Genomic DNA, 17,346 nt, shown 5'->3' with positions numbered 1-17,346 from the left:
AAGATTGAGAATGATAACTAATCCTAGTAAGTAGCAAAACCTAAACTGATCTAATTCCAGGGCAAAGCTCTTTCTGACACGTCAGTGTGGGTCTTTATCTCTTTGAAAACTGATGAACATTAAGAGCTTTCTTCCAGAGATATGCATGGAGAAACAACATGAGCAATGATAAAGCAGTAATCTCACTAAACCGTTGGTGTGTGCTTGGTCTTGCTTTCACTGATAGATCTTTTTGCAAAATTGCTTTCCTCTGAGATAGTGGACTTTAAATATTTTCTCTTGAGGCTTTTCTAAATTATAACTATCAGAAAATGTTTTGCTTGAAGGCTAAAGAAAAATGAAAGGTTACTTAACTACACCTCATAATTCCTGTCAGGGTAGGTATTATGAACTCTACATCTGCCAGGATTCAAACTTAAATAAGGTGCCTCCACAAACTGTTCATTTCTCTATGATTTCTTCCTGATATTTTGAAGTTGAAATAATCTGAGAACTATTCACAAAGGAGAGAAACACCTTTTCTTGATCCTCAACATCATGATGCTGTAGGCTAATTCTTACTCTTCTTCCATTGCCCCTTAATACAGAGAATGTGTTTTCGGGCCTCTCCCTCAGTCTGCTCCACTCTGAGTGCATCTTACATAAACCTCAATCAGCCAGTTTTTGCCAAATGGTCTTAGGGTTGGTTGTCCCCTTTTATGTATAATTCTGAACTTGTCTACAACTTAGTCAATAGAGCGTAATGGTTAAGAGAATTGGCACTGATTTGCAAAAAAGTCGCACACGACTGAACAACAATAACAACAACCAGACCAGAGTCCAAATACTGCCTATGCCCCTAATTAGCTGTGTAAACTTGGAGAAGTCATAAGAGATCAGAGTCCTCATGCAGAAGATGGTGTAATAAATGTATCTACCCCATATGGCTAATGTGAAAATTAATGGAATGTGAGCTAGTGCATGTTAAGCATTAGCACAGTGCCTGGTTCTTGTTAGTAATACCTGCTCTTATTGTCAGTTATTCACTTTATATTCCTGGTTTCAATTCAGTGCCTAATATTTAATAGTTGTTCAACACATATTTACTAGATAAAACTAGTTCTGATATTTAAGCACTGGGCCAACAGCAGAGTAGACACCCCTACTCATCACTTTGTCCTCAGAAAGAGAGAATAGATGCAAACCAGTCATCATAATCTCTTTTCTCACTCTAAATTTCCCATCCAGCCCCAGTAATAAAATAATATTCCTGAACCCCAACAAATTAGAGAATTTTTCAAATCACACTATTTGAAAATGGTTGGGCTTCCCTAATCTTATAATGGACTTCTCAGGTGGTGCTAGTGGTAAAGAATCCAACTGCCAATGCCCACAAGAGATGCAGGTTCGATTCCTGAATTGGGAAGATTCCCTGGAGTAGGAAATGGCAACCCACTTTATGTCCCAGGACCTCAAGGTCACCAGGTGTATATTAATGCAGTCTAGTTAAGATAAATGATTATAGTTCATAAACTGCTTATGAACTCATGTGTGCCTTTTAAAATTTACAACCTGCAAACTGCTTTGTTCACCTCTGAGTCTTCCAAGGGTTACAACAGACACTGGCATATGGAAGGTATTTAGGAAATGTTTGTTGAATAAATGAGTAAAAATGTGAGTGAATAGAACCTGTGAAACACTAACACAAGAATATTTTTCTTTCCAAAAAATAATGAAAAAATTTCATTCAATAAGAATCGTTCTTAGTACTGATACATGACTTAGTAGTTCCTATTCAATACAAAATGTTCCACTCCATTTTTTTCTGATATTTTACAAGTTATTAATTAATGGTTTTCCTGGCAGCTCAGATGGTAAAGCATGTGCCTGCAATGCAGGAGACCCAAGTCTGGCCCTGAACTAGATTTTCCTTTTACATTCCTTCTCTGTTCAGTGCAGTGCCTGGGTAGCTAAGAGAGCAGCTTGGTTTCTCAATAGCCTGAACACCTTCATTTTGAAGGGTTTGTGGGTTAGGTCTTAGCCTCTAAATTACCATATCCATGAGGCTTATTGGCATCCTCTTTAAAATCAATTTAAGTTGTGTCCAACTCTTTGTGATCAGTTTGCCCAAGTATATGTATATCTGGTTGTCTGCTCTTTCTCTTTCTCTCTCTCCACACACACACACACTCACACACACACACACACACACACACACACACACACACATACACACACAAGCACACAAAGAGATTTTCCTTGAGTTAGGATGGGGTTATGTCCTGATAGACCAATTGTTAAGTTGAAAATGCATTTAATACACCTGACCTACTGAACAACATAGTTAATTATCAGGGCTTCCCTGATATCTCAGTTGGTAAAGAATCTGCCTAAAATGCAGGAGACCCTGGTTTGATTCCTGGGTTGGGAAGATCTCCTGCAGAAGGGATAGGCTACCCACTCCAGTGTTCTTGGGCTTCCCTTGTGGCTTAGCTGGTAAAGAATCCGCCTGTGATGTGGGAGACATGGGCTAGATCCCTGGTTTGGTAAGATCCCCTGGAGAAGGCAAAGGCTACCCACTCCAGTATTCTGGCCTAGAGAATTCCATGGACTGTTTAGTCCATAGGGTCACAAAGAGTAGAACAGTGACTTTCACGTTCACTTTTCTTTCACTTTCAAAGGCAGTACAAAGATCAATGCTAATGAATTAATGGGTTTGGCATTTACTGACCTCTATTTTCTTAATGAGATATGAATCAACTCACCAGCTGAGTCAGAGGGAAGCAGAGAGGATGGAGGAAAATTTGAAGAGAGTGGGTAAAGCTTCTAAGAAAATGGTCCTTAAGAAGAATTAGGAAGAACTTACTGGTAAGTCTGAGCAGTATTTCCAGTCTTGAAAAACCATTTGAAGGTGGTTTGGTCATTAATTTATTGGAATACCAATCTGCCCTGCCAAAAGATTTTTTTCACCTGCCTGGCTATGTTATAAAGAAGTAGAAAAGAATAAGAGATAACAAGTGACAGAAAATTCAATTAGTGTTTTTAAAAACTTTTTCTGCTTACCTCACACCCATTCTGGGGAGCCTTCACAGACAGCTGCCCTCCCAGTCACACGTACCCCAACAAGGCAGCACTCCATTATCAAAAAATTCAAAGAAATGGAACATAAATTTCCACATTGTTAATTTAGCAAACTCAAACATTATACAAAATATATTCGGTTGGCAAAAAATTTTGCAGTATAATTTAGTTTGATCTTTTAACAAGTAATTTGTCAATGTCTAGGAAGATAAAAATGTTAATAGTGTATTACACATTAATTCTAATTCTGGACCCTTATGCCAATAAATAATTTACATCCAGAAAACTATATAAATAAAAGTGCTCATTATCACATCATTTGTAATAACAAAAATTGGAAACACTTTTAATTGTTAATAGGAAAATAATTTAGTAAATTATACCCACTTATTAGAAAATTACACAGTTGCTATAATTACAAGACTATGAAGCAAAATAGAATAATGCTTAATGAGGGAAGAATGAAGAAAGCTGACTTAAAATTTTGTCTACCTTGTGACAGTAATTATATAAACATAATATTTATTAAAAATTAAAACAAGATAAGGTTTTGAAAGCTCTGTAACAGTAATAAGGATTTTATGTTTGTTTCAAAATGTTTTTAACATGGCTCTTCTTTATAATTTTTTTTTAGAGGCATAATAGGTTTTTTCTACTCCCTTTCTTAAGAGTTTCTGATTATTACTTCATTTTTTCATTTCATAGTTTCAAATAAAATCAGTGATTTTATCATCAGAGAAAATTAGACTTAATTTGACATTTCATAATTCCAAGTTATTTGGTATAAAAAGACCACATGCACTTGTAAGTTCTTTAAAAATATAATTTCAAGACATTTTTTGTGCTTAATCTTGCCTAGTCTGGAGATTAAGCAAACTACCTAAAACTGCTAGGCACTTTTTTTTCATTCTTCTCCTTTTTATTCATTTATCTCGCCCTTCACAGAAATGATAACAAATGAGTCTGCAGGTACATCTGCCAATTTCTTAAATCCCTTATTATCCACATTACAAAATCATACTAGTAAGAATGCTTCCATTATTTTCAGAGCTCTTTAGTTTTTATGCTTCAGCATTCTGCAGGAAGTATCTTATATAAGTGCAAAACTTGGATCCAACTTCTAGAAGCTTTTGATTTCTTAGTTCAAAAGTAAGAGATCCTTAATTCAGCCATATGATTCACAATTGTTTGTACAGTAAGAAGCTCCTAAATCATGCTTTGATGAATACCTGGCAGTTCTCTTGCCATTTTCCAAAGTTCTTTATTAAACATTCTCTCTCTCTCTCTCTCTCTCTCTCTCTCTCTCTCTCTCTCTCTCTCACACACACACACACACACACACACACACACATTTTGATTAAAAACACAGACTTTGGCATTATAAAGTTTAAGATTCTATTTCCAGTTCTACAGTATCTGGGCCCCTTCTCTTTAGGCAAGTAACCTAGTGTCTCTGAATCTTGTTATTTTCATCTCTAAAATGGAGATTACAATTACATCAGACAGTCCTCAAAACATCCGTAGTGATTTCAGAGTTTCTTTTTCAGAGTCAGGTACAAAGCAGGCACTCAGTAAATGACTAGTGCTTTTATTACTTTATTATTATTTCTGTGTTTAATTTTAACTGAGTCAGTGAGTTCCTATAATGAAATGCAATTTCCAGTAAATCAGGTAACACCTGTTATCAGCAAAAATTTTAACTGAGTTCATTATTTTCTATGTAACTCAGATTAGCGTTCTGCCTTTTTTCTGTGCCGTATGTAGGTGTTCAACAGATTAAGTTAATAAATGTATGAATGCATGAATGTGTAGATGAATGATTAAATGCTTATTTTTGAGAAGGTAAGAAAAATATAACAGTGGAACAAATAAAATAGTCTATGGAAGAAAATGGCAAACTCACATATGTGTCCAGGGCCAAACTAGGAATAATTGCCTTTTTTTTTTTTTTTTAAGGAAAAAATGTGTCAAATAACTTATTTAGCACTAATAAAAATAATGTCATATCAACCATACTAAAATAGAACATTGAGCTACAGTTCCGTTAAGTGGCATTGTGCCAGCACTCATTCAATAAGTTGTGTGACTCTGCGGCCCACACTCCTCTGTTCATGGGATATTCCTGGCAAGAATACTGGAGTGGGTTGCCATTTCCTCCTCTAGGGATTTTCCCTGGAATTGAACCTGCGTTTCCTGTGTCTCCTACCTTGGCAGCTGGATTCTTTTATGGATCCTTTTATCACTGAGCCACTTGGGAAGCCCCTGAGTGATTTTATACAGTCTAAATTTATGGAGAACTTTTGAGATGGCTGATAAAAAGATGGTGTGTTAAACTAAATATGAATGTATATTGAGGTTTCCAACTCTAATCTGTTAATCACATAGATCATTTTAGCCCCATTTCTTGCTTATCTTTACATTGCAACTCCAGCAAAACACTTGACTTTTAGAAGTGAGAAAATCAAATTGTAGCAAATTTGGGAAGCCACATTATCTAGCAGAATAATTCTTAAAGGGCAAGGTGTGCGTCATCAAATTTTAATTTACAGTCAGCAGTGCTTTTTTAACATCAATAGGTCTCTAGACTTCTGCTTCCAAGAAATGAAGCAGCTCATTTCTCCCAGGTTCTCTCACTTGAAACTAAAACCCTGAACATAACAACAAACAAGCAAAGAAAGACACTGAAAGGTGGAAATGAGAACGCAGAGTTAGTAGGGACTTTGGGACTTGGGGAATGACATGGTGTTTCCTATTGCTTCCTATACATTCCTGTGGAGGGTACTACAGGAGCCTCCAATCCAAAACCACCAACAGATCACACAAAAAGCTTCCAAAAAAAAAAACCAAAAAACCAACCCTGTTCTCCTAAGCCTAAGTATGAAGAAAGGGGTTCCTGAAAACAGAAAACTGAGCAATACACACACCATTCAGTGGAGGGTACCTGGTGGTTCAGATAAAGAATCTACCTGTAATGTGGGACACCTGGGTTTGATCCCTGAGTGGGGAAGATCCCCAGGAGAAGGAAATGGCAACCCACTCCAGCCATTTCTTGCCTGAGAAATCCCATGGACAGAGGAGCCTGGCGGGCTCTAGTCCATGGGGTCACAAAGCAGATGTGACTGAGCGACTAACACTTTCACTTTTCATACTATTCAAGCCAAATGCCAATGGAAATATTGCACCCATTCCCTACTTTCTGTGATTTTGGTTGGGCCAAGTGAGGCTATGATCTTCCATGCCACCCAACTCCTGCCCTCCAGAAAAGGCAGCGCTCTGATTCCCCACCAGGTTTGCAACCTACTCTAGTATTCTTGCTGGGAAAATCCCATGGACAGAGGAGCTAGTCAGACACAGCTGAGTGACAAAGCATGCACACACACATCCATAGTGTATATATCAACCCCAATCACCCTCCCTCTTCTGCTTGGTATCCATAAGTTTTTCTCTGTCTGTGTCTGTATTTCTGCTTTGCAAATGGATCATCTATACCATTTTCCTAGATTCCATATATAGGCATTAACATATGATATTTGTTTTTCTTTTTCTGACTTACTTTACTCTGTAGACAGTCTCTAGGTCCATCCACATCTCTGCAAATGACCCAATTTTATTCTTTTGTATGGCTGATATAATAGTCCATGAGGGGTTCCCAGGTGGCGCTACTGGCAAAGAACTTCTCTGCCAATGCAGGAGACATAAGAGACATGGATTTTGATCCCTGGGTCAGGAAGATCACCTGGAGGAAAGCATGGCAACCCACTCCAGTATTCTTGCCTAGAGAATCCCATGGAGAGAGGAGCCTGGAGAGCTACCATCCATAAGGTCGCAAGAAGTTGGACATGATAGAAGCAACTTAGCATCAGTTCAGTTCAGTCGCTCAGTTGTGTCTGACTCTTTGTGACCCCATAGAGTGAAGTACACCAGGCTTCCCTGTCCATCACCAACTCCTCGAGATTGCTCAAACTCATGTCATCAATTCGGTGATGCCATCCAACCATCTCATCCTCTGTCGTCCCCTTCTCCACCTGCCTTCAATCTTTCCCAGCATCCAAGTCTTTTCCAGTGAGTCAGTTCTTTGCATCAGGTGGCCAGAGTATTGGAGTTTCAGCTTCAGCATCAGTCCTTCCAATGGATATTCAAGACTGATTTCCTTTAAGATTGACTGGTATGATCTCCTTGCAGTCCAAGGGAATCTCAAGAGTCTTCACCACCACAGTTCAAAAGCATCAATTCTTTGACACTCAGCTTTCTTTATAGTCCAACTCTCACATCCTTACATTACTGGAAAATAGTGTGTGTGCAACTTAGCATGCACACACACTATTCCATTGTGTGTATGTGTGTATGTTCATACACACGTCTTCTTTATCCATTCCTCTTTTGATGGATATTTAGCTTGCTTCCATGTCCTGGCTATTGTAAATAGTGCTGCAATGAACACTGTGGTATATGTGTCTTTTAGAATTTTGGTTTTCTCAAGGTTTATTCCCAGTTTTCTGGATCATATGGTAGTTTTATTTTTAATTTTTTAAGGAACCTCCATACTGTTCTCCATAGTGGTTGTATCAATTTACATTTCTACCAACAGTGTAAGTGTACTCATCTTTCTATAGCCAGGATTATTATCACCCTTCTCTAGCAATCCAGCCACAGTAGTTCCAGAATGATCTTTCTAAAACTAAAATAAGCAAACTTATCTTATGAAAATACCTGATTGTGTTGTGGAACTTTTCTCTCTTCTCTTCTAAATTTTCAGTTACAATCTTTCAATGAATTCCAGTATCCTTGGAGTAAAAATCTCACATCCTAACTCTTTTTGTCCATTGGGATGCTGTAAGAATACACTACAGGTTGGTTGGCTCATGAACAACAGACATTTATTTCTAGCAGTTCTGGAGACTGGAAGTGCAAGAACAGGGTGCCAGTATGGTCAGATGAGGCTTCCCTGGTGGCTCAGTGGTAAAAAATTGCCTGCAATGCAGGAACAGTAGGAGACATGGCTTAGATCTCTGGGTTGGGAAGATCCCCTGGAGGAGGGTATGGCAGCCCACTCTAGTATTCTTGCCTGGAGAATCCCATGGACAGAGGAGCCTAGTGGGCTGCAGTCCATAGGGTCACAAAGAGTTGGACACGACTGAAATGACTTCACATTCATGCATTGCATGTCAGATGAGGGCCTTCTGAGTCAGACTTCTTGTACTTTCACATGGTAGAAGAGGCTAGGGAGCTCTATGGGGTCTTTTTGTTTGTAGGACCACTAATAACATTCCTGTGGGCTGTGCCCTCATGATCTAATCTTTCTCAAAGACCCCACCTACAATGGGAAATTAAGATGTTAACATATGAATTTGGAGGGGCACACAGAAATTCAGCCGTAGCACTTACTATACATACATGGACCATTCATGATATTGCTTTTGACGCCCTCTCCATTGTCTTCGTTTCTTATACTCCAGTGAGCATTTCTTATATTGATTATAAATGGATCTCCTTTCTGCTCTGATTCTTAACCATTCATTTTCTTGCAACCGTGAATTTATCTTCTCTTTTCCTTAAAAATACACCCCTCCTTCCTGTTACATATCCATTTCCATTGACTTCTACAGGAAGCCCTGCTGATATCTCCCATATACTGTCCATAGCAAAAATTAAGATCTTACTGCATCTTCCTATAGCATTCTGAAATAATTTTTACTGTAATTATGAATTTTATTTGGATGTCACATTACATTTATTTCTAGATGGCAAGATAATAATTTTAGTAACAGTAACACTAGTGTTAGCTTAACCCATGATATACTCTAGCTGTTCAATAAATGTTTGTTGAATGAGTGAATGAATGAATGCATAAATTGTCAGCTTGAAATCTTAATCATTTTATCTTTTAATAATCTGTTCAAACACTTAGTTTCTCAAAAAAATAAGGACTTAGGATCCTAAACTTCATTTGATAGAGGAAATTTTTACTGTCACATCGTGTTTAAATACCTCCAGGTAAAACCATTAACCCAGGAATTTAAGGTTATCCATTTAGACTTGCAAGCCAGTAACTAATACCTCATGCCCCCACTATATCAGACAGTATCAGTGCTCGACCCATATCTCCCCAGCCTCATCATTCCAGTATATACTGACATAATCATCTAATATCTGCAATTAGCCACTCTAGGACAGGTCAGAAGTATACAGGAGTTAATATATCTGGGTGTAGCTCTCAACCAAGGACAGAGGGAGACTGGAAGATAAGTACTTCAGGTTTCTCGCTCAGTCTTGGAATAACTCTGAGACATGTTCCATAGAATTTTAGAGAACATCCCTGGAGGACTGGCAGCAGTTTCCTGCAGGAGAAATCTGTTTAGTAATGTACCTCTATTGATTTCTTTCCATATCTCTGCTCTGAAATCCCACTCCACTCCTGAGTTTTCTGGAAGAACCTCCCAGATGAACAGTTTGCATTCAAATTCTTGCCTCAGGTTCTGCTTCTAGGGGAATTCAAATTATAGCATCCTACCAATCCAGTGCTCCTTACAGAGCCATCACTGCTACAAGTATGAAGGCATGGCTCATTTTGTGTCACTCGGCCTGTATCCTAATACTTTTAAACAGATTGGAAAGAGCATGACCTTGAAGAGAAAAATAGCTTATGTGAGAGTGGCCAATGGATAAAGGAAAGGAGAGACAGTGCCATTTGTTTTCCATTGATGATAGTATGAAATTTACAGGCAGATGGTTTAACAGGTGTGACTATAATTTGAGGAGACTGCCCCCTTGGTTACTAAGGAAACTGCTATTATTATTGTGGAAACACAATCTCACAACTTGATTGCTTCACTTGTAGCCTTTTTCTTAACTCTGGTATCTTTCTAAATCACTGAGTAGCAGCCAACAGATTCATTCTCTTCCCACGACTTCATCACAAAGAGACACACATGTGCACACACACACACACACACACACACACACAGTTTTGTGTATGCCAGTGCTAAAAAAGACAAGCTCATAGTGCATGTATGCAATGGATACTATAAATTACAGGTCTCCGTGAAATACCCTTCTGCAGGTTTCATGAATAATTAAGTTTAGCAAAATTAATAATTTCCTAAAGATCTTGATGAAAACTGAAGAAAGAAAATTCTAAAGAAAACAACTTAGAAACCTGCCTTTTTGCCCTCACTTTGTGCTTTAATGAACAAAGGGTAACAGGGACTTTTTTTTTTGAAGTCTTTGCTTGGGTTGAAGACACATGAAACAACCTGTACTATTATCATAATATGTTAAGTTTATGAGCATGTAAACTTTTTCATCTCCTGCACTGGCAGGTTCTTTACCACTAGTGCCACTTTGGAAGCCCATGCAAAGCATGGAAAGCATGAATTTTCTGAAAGCTATTACACTGTTCAGAAGATGTATGCTTGGATGTTTACTTAAAACTAAAAATTGAGGTCTATATGTACAAATAATTTCTCTTTCTGTATCCATTTCAGTTTTCTGAGTTTCTGGGAAGGCCTGGTATCTCCAAAGGAACAGTTTCTGGTAGAAGTCTGGAGGTCTGATTCAAGAAAAAGTAATCCAGGATAGCCAATGAATTGAGGACAAGAAGGTTTCCAATCAGGTAGGAACACTTAATCTCATACAATCACCTTAAATAAAGCGTGCTATTAGCTGATATGATGATACAACTGCTTGGAAAAGATGGATTTATAACCTACCCTACAAGGAAACTGTCCCCAATTCCCTTGGAGGTTGTAGTGTTTATCAGAGAGTACCTTGGGGAAAAATGAGTACAATAACAGCATGATGCTTTTTTTCCATTTTTAGCTCATTGTTGCCACATACCCTTGGTGATCTTGGTGCCTGTGATTTAGTCCCATGAGCTTAGGTATATGGAACAGCAGTTAACCCTTTTTAGTATTTTCTCCCAAGACAAATAGTTTTTATAGGTTTTTTTCATGATCTTCTAGTTGCTTATCACAATTAAGCATCAAGTCTCCTAAATGAGGTATAGTTCCAGTCATTCTAAGGAAATCAGCTTGGTTCTGATTGGGACACATCTTCTTGGTCTTGGCACAAAGTGAGTTCACATAAGGAGTTACAAGGAGGAGAAAGGGACATGGGAAAGAGGAGTTCATTATTCCCTGTGCACATCAGAACTCCTCTGACAATTGTATTTTCATTAGCAATGCCAACTTTAAAAATATTCGCAACCTAAAGGTTGAGAGTTATGTTTTATTTGGTGGGAATTTTTAGGACTTCAAGATCAGGAGGCAGCATCTCAAGTAACCCTGAGAGAATTGCTCCAAGGCAGTGAGACAGGGAGCTAGGTTTTATAGAAGTTTTGCAACAAAGGGCAGGTAGCCCAAACATCAGAAGATCATTGTTAGTTAAAGAAAAATCAGATATTTCAAGTTAAGTAGTTTAGCACTTTTCTATGTGTGGGAGGATGCAAGAATCTGGGCTCATTGAAATAATTTCTTTGATATGCACCTCAGCTATATGGAACCAGCATCCTGTGTTTTCGTATCTTGAGCTGCCTCAGGGCTGACCATAGAGAATGGCTGCAGTCTGATCTCTGCTAGATGGTAGATAGTCTTTCTTTCCTGAGTTCCCTCAGGGCTCACCAGTTTACCATCAGTGATGCCTGCAATCACTGATGACTGTCACATCCTTTGTTTACTGATATGCAAGACATTTTCCATTTTTCAGAGTTTGTGATAAAACCTTACAATAAAAGGAATAACGAAGATGTCCCATTATATGGCAGGACAAAAGATAGTAGTGACATCAAAATCAGGGCCTATCCGTCTCATCTGCTGTTACAGACTCAGTGTTCAGCTGAGTTTATTTGACTCCTTATCAATATTCAATAAGAAAACCATGTTGAATGACTTAAGGATGAATTAATGAATGAAAAAAATATATATAGTAGAAACTGTGTTTTATACTTGTATTTTCTTGTGTGTTGACTTCTGTATTTCAGGACCTAGCACTATTACTGACACATAGAACAATTTGTTGAAAGAATGAAACCCCACAATTCTAAGAATAATTTTAAGACCAATACAGACCTCATATTTGTTATGGTCTATTACAGAAGTATCCAGAGATGAAAGCCTGGATCTCAGCTACTGATAGAGTTAACAGAATCTATCAAGTTTTAATAATTTACAATTCATCCTATTACATTTAGGCATTTACCTACATGAGCCATACAATTAAATATTGACTGGAAAAAAATGCACAACCTAAAAGTTGAGAATTCTGTTTTATTCAGCAGACATACTGAAGACTTAAGTCAGGAGACAGCTTCTCAGATAGCTCTGAGGGACTGTTACAAAGAGGTAAGGGAGGAGCCAGGATATTTAGGACATTTTGCAAGAAAAACAGGTAGTCGGAACACCAAAAGATCACTGTTAATTAAAGAAACTAGACATCTCAAGTTAATGAATTTAGCACCTCTCAATATCTGGTAAGATGCAAGAATCTGAGCTCATTGGAATCATTCCATTGATATGCACTTTAAATACCTAGGGCCAGTATTTTGTTTTTTCCATCTTGAGTCCCCCCAGGGTGCAGCTTTGAGGGTGGCTGTAGTGGCTGGTGGCTTGATGACTATAACATCCTTTGTTACTGATATGACAGGCGACATCTTTGTCTACATAAATGACTTGAATATGGATGCAAAACATGATTCTTGGAGCATTTTTACAAAGTTAAGGGCAATTTCAGAATCACTAGCAGCTAAAATTGCTGTTTGAACCTCTCCACAGGTAGGTAGTAAACTGCAGTTGCTAGATTCTTTATTCTCAAGGGATAACAAAAAGCCATGTAATTCAAGAAAGAAATGTAAAATTTAGCATAATGCCATTTCCACAAAACCAAACACACAGATAATACAGATACACATACACACATACACAAACTCTCTCAGATATGAAGTAATAATCTAAAATAGGACCCTGGAACTCATTGCAAAATAGCTGATGTACTAATTTTATTTTATTCATGTTTGATATTTATATAGATATATATTAATAACATTCAGACTTGCTATATGGAAAAATACCTTTGCACCAATATTGTCTTTGTCTGTGTTATCGATAATGTATGAGATTGCCTCTCTGCTCCATCCTTTCCCTGTAATATCTTATGGGCAGGAGATGTAGTTATCAGTTGTTTTTAAAATTTCTAGATAGCCAGAAGACTAATATCACTTAAGTAAAGAAGGCAGAATATCACAAAGTAGGTGGCTTCGTTATGGAACATAAAGTCCTCATAGTAAAGGGGAAGAATTTCATAGCTAAAAGGCTTCAGTTGCAGAAGATTTGTGAGTAAACATGTATATTGTTTCAAAGTGGGCTCTCTTTTCTATAATTAATGTCTGGGACTTTGGTACCTAATGGATTTTGATTTTAAAGTATTATTAGGTAATATACCAAAGAATATATTAAATTGGATGTAAATTATGAGAAACTATAAAATAAACTCCTTCAAACACACCACCAAAATTAAGAACTAGAATCAAAATTGTTGAACCTTCGCTCTGTTCTCTACTCTGTTTTCACCTTCCTTTCACCAAAGAAACCACTCTCATCTTGGCTTTCTATTCAGCATTCATTTAATCTTTATGTGATTTTGCTTGTTATTGAGATTTATAAAATTGATATCATACTTTAGTCTTCTGTGCTTGCCTTTTTACTCAACGTCATGTTTCTAAGGTTCGTACATTTTGTTTTAACTCATGTTCATTCATTTTACTGGAGAAGGGAATGGCAACCCACTCTAGTATTCTTGCCTGGAGAATCACATGGGCAGAGGAGAAAATTCCATATTGTATAAATATAAGAAAATATATTTATTAGTCTATTAATGATATTGGGACCTATTATGAACAGTACTTCCATGAACGTTTATTTTAATGTTTCCTAGTACACATGTGCAAGATTTTATTTAACATAAGTAAAAGAGCACACCACTAAGAGAAGAATTGCTGAAAATTCAAATATTCAACTTTAAAATAATATGCCAAGTGTTTTCCAAAGCTATAGAGTCTGTTTTTAGTCCTTCTGTTCTATAGCCTCACCAGTAAGAATGGGCAATCAAGTCAGTATAAATTCTCTTCCAGTTTTTGTATTAGTTTGCTTGGTTTCCCCTAAAAAAATATACCACAGACAATGGCTTTAAAAAAATCGAGATTTATCTTCCATCAGTTCTGGAGGCTGGAATGCCAGGATCAAGGTGTTGGCAGTTTGGGGTCTTTCTGAGGTCTCTTTCCTTGAGTTGCAGATGGCCACTGTCTCCTGGCTGTGTCTTCACATGTCCTCTTCCCTGTGTGTGTGCATCTTTGTGTCTCTTCCTCTTCTTATGACACTGGTCATAATTAGATTGAGAATCCTTCATTTGTTTAAATAGTTGCCTGTGTTTCCTATTCTGTGAAATTCCAGAAAATATCTTTTCTCTATCATTCTATTGTTTATCTTTTTCTTACTTATTTCTTATTGTTCTTTGTGCTTAGTCATTCAGTTGTGTCCAACTCCGAGACCCTGTAAACTGTAGCCTGCCAGGCTTCTCTGTCCATGGGGATTCTCCAGGCAAGAATCCTGGAGTGGGTTGCTATGCCCTCCTCCAGGGGATCTTCCCAAACCAAGGATTGAACCCAGGTCTCCCGCATTGCAGGCAGATTCCTTACCAGCTGAGCCACCAGGGAAGCTCTGGTATTGTTCTTTAAATACAAGCAAATAATCCTTTGTCAGCTATATCTGACACAAAAAAGTTATGTCTTGCCTTCTTTTTTAATGTTATCTGGTGATAAAAGCAGCTCTCAATTTTAATGAAATCAAATTTATCTTTTAGCCTAGTGCCTTTCTTGTCTTACTTTTATAGTAGATTTTCTTCTGAAAGTTCTAGTGTATCTGTGTTCTATATTCAAGCCATTAATGTATCTAGAATTGACTTGTATATATACTTCCCAATTTCTTTCTTTTCTTATAGATAATTAAGTTTTCCAGGATCACTTAGGAATGATTTTTTTAGGTGTGTCTGAGCTATTCTTGGACATTTGCCCATTCACATGAATATCGGAATTAGATGGTATGCAAAACCTCTGTTAAATATTTTTATTGTAAATATATTGAATGTTTAAATGAAGTTGGGAAAATTTTACATCATTATGATGGTCTCTTATTCATAAATAAAATGTATTTCTCCACTTATTTATGTTTCAATAAGGGTTTGTCATTTTATCCATAAATGTCTTGCATATCTTTATTTGTATTTATTCCTAGGCAACTTTTTTTCTATTTTATTTTATTTTTTAAATTTAAATTTATTTATTTTAATTGGAGGCTAATTACTTTACAATATTGTATTGGTTTGGCCATACATCAACATGAATCCGCCATGGGTGTACACGTGTTCCCTATCCTGAACCCCCCTCCCACCTCCCTCCGCATCCCCATCCCAGTGTACCAGCCCCAAGCATCCTGTATCCTGCATCAAACCTGGACTGGCGATTCATTTCTTATATGATATTATACATGTTTCAATGCCATTCTCCCAAATCATCCCACCCTCTCCTTCTCCCACAGAGTCCAAAAGACTGTTCTATACATCTGTGTCTCTTTTGCTGTCTCGCATACAGGGTTAACGTTAACCATCTTTCTAAATTCCATACATATGCGTTAGTATACTCTATTGGTGTTTTTCTTTCTGGCTTACTTCACTCTGTATAATAGGCTCTAGTTTCATCCACCTCATTAGAGCTGATTCAAATGAATTCTTTTTAATGACTGAGTAATACTCCATTGTGTACATGTACCACAGCTTTCTTATCCATCCATCTGCTGATGGACATCTAGGTTGTTTCCATGTCCTGGCTATTATAAACAGTGCTGCAATGAACATTGGGGTACATGTATCTCTTTCAATTCTGGTTTCCTCGGTGTGTATGCCCAGCAGTGGGATTGCTGGGTCATAAGGCAGTTCTATTTCCAGTTTTTTAAGGAATCTCCACACTGTTCTCCATAATGGCTGTACTAGTTTGCATTCCCATCAAGAGTGTAAGAGGGTTCCCTTTTCTCCACACCCTCTCCAGCATTTATTGCTTGTAGACTTTTGGATCTCAGCCATTCTGACTGGTGTGAAATGGTACCTCATTGTGGTTTTGATTTGCATTTCTCTGATGATGAGTGATGTTGAGCATCTTTTCATGTGTTTGTTAGCCATCTGTATGTCTTCTTTAGAGAAATGTCTATTTAGTTCTTTGGTCCATTTTTTGATTGGGTTGTTTATTTTTCTGGAATTGAGCTGCAGGAGTTGCTTGTATATTTTTGAGATTAGTTGTTTGTCCATTGCTTCATTTGCTATTATTTTCTCCCATTCTGAAGGCTGTCTTTTCACCTTGCTTATAGTTTCCTTTGTTGTGCAGAAGCTTTTAATTTTAATTAGGTCCCATTTGTTTATTTTTGCTTTTATTTCCAATATTCTGGGAGGTGGGTCATAGAGGATCCTGCTGTGATTTATGTTGGAGAGTGTTTTGCCTACCTTCTCCTCTAGGAGTTTTAGTTTCTGGTCTTACATCTAGATCTTTAATCCATTTTGAGTTTATTTTTGTGTATGGTGCTAGAAAGTGATCTAGTTTCATTCTTTTACAAGTGGTTGACCAGTTTTCCCAGCACCACTTGTTAAAGAGATTGTCTTTAATTCATTGTATATTTTTGCCTCCTTTGTAAAAGATAAGGTGTCCATAGGTGCGTGGATTCGTCTCTGGGCTTTCTATTTTGTTCCATTGATCTATATTTCTGTCTTTGTGCCAGTACCATACTATCTTGATGACTGTGGCTTTGTAGTAGAGCCTGAAGTTAGGCAGGTTGATTCCTCCAGTTTCATTCTTCTTTCTCAAGATTGCTTTGGCTATTCGAGGTTTTTTGTATTTTCATAAAAATTGTGAAATTATTTGTTCCAGCTCTGTGAAAAATACTGTTGGTAGCTTGATGGGGATTGCATTGAATCTATAGATTGCTTTGGGTAGTATATTCATTTTCACTATATTGATTCTTCTGATCCATGATCATGGTATATTTCTCCATCTATTAGTGTCTTCTTTGATTTCTTTCACCAGTGTTTATAATTTTCTATATATATGTCTTTAGTTTCTTTAGGTAGATATATTACTAAGTATTTTATTCTTTTTGTTGCAATGGTGAATGGAATTGTTTCCTTAATTTCTCTTTCTATTTTCTCATTATTAGTGTATAGGAAAGAAAAGCCCAGGTCCAGACAGCTTCACAG

At 37.3% G+C, this 17,346-nt stretch overlaps 1 protein-coding gene across 3 annotated transcripts in view; it reads left to right on the top strand.

Annotated features, from left to right (window-relative positions):
- The window catches only part of PKIA (protein kinase (cAMP-dependent, catalytic) inhibitor alpha), a 97,667-nt gene that overhangs the window by 46,175 nt on the left and 34,146 nt on the right, over window positions 1-17,346 (top strand). Inside the window, exons 2-3 of one of the 3 annotated variants that reach the window (XM_018058384.1) lie at window positions 2,729-2,847; window positions 10,545-10,672. The exons of 1 other annotated variant lie outside the window; for it this stretch is intronic. The gene's annotated coding sequence lies outside the window, so the exon portion shown is untranslated. The remainder of the gene's footprint in view (window positions 1-2,728; window positions 2,848-10,544; window positions 10,673-17,346) is intronic. One more of the 3 variants, XM_005689116.3, reaches the window with a different exon arrangement.

Source organism: Capra hircus, chromosome 14 (genome assembly GCF_001704415.2).
Source record: "Capra hircus breed San Clemente chromosome 14, ASM170441v1, whole genome shotgun sequence".
Classification (NCBI taxonomy): Eukaryota; Metazoa; Chordata; class Mammalia; order Artiodactyla; family Bovidae; genus Capra; species Capra hircus.
The sequence above is the reverse complement of the archived record's forward strand: the minus strand, read 5'-3'. Positions and strand labels throughout refer to the sequence as shown.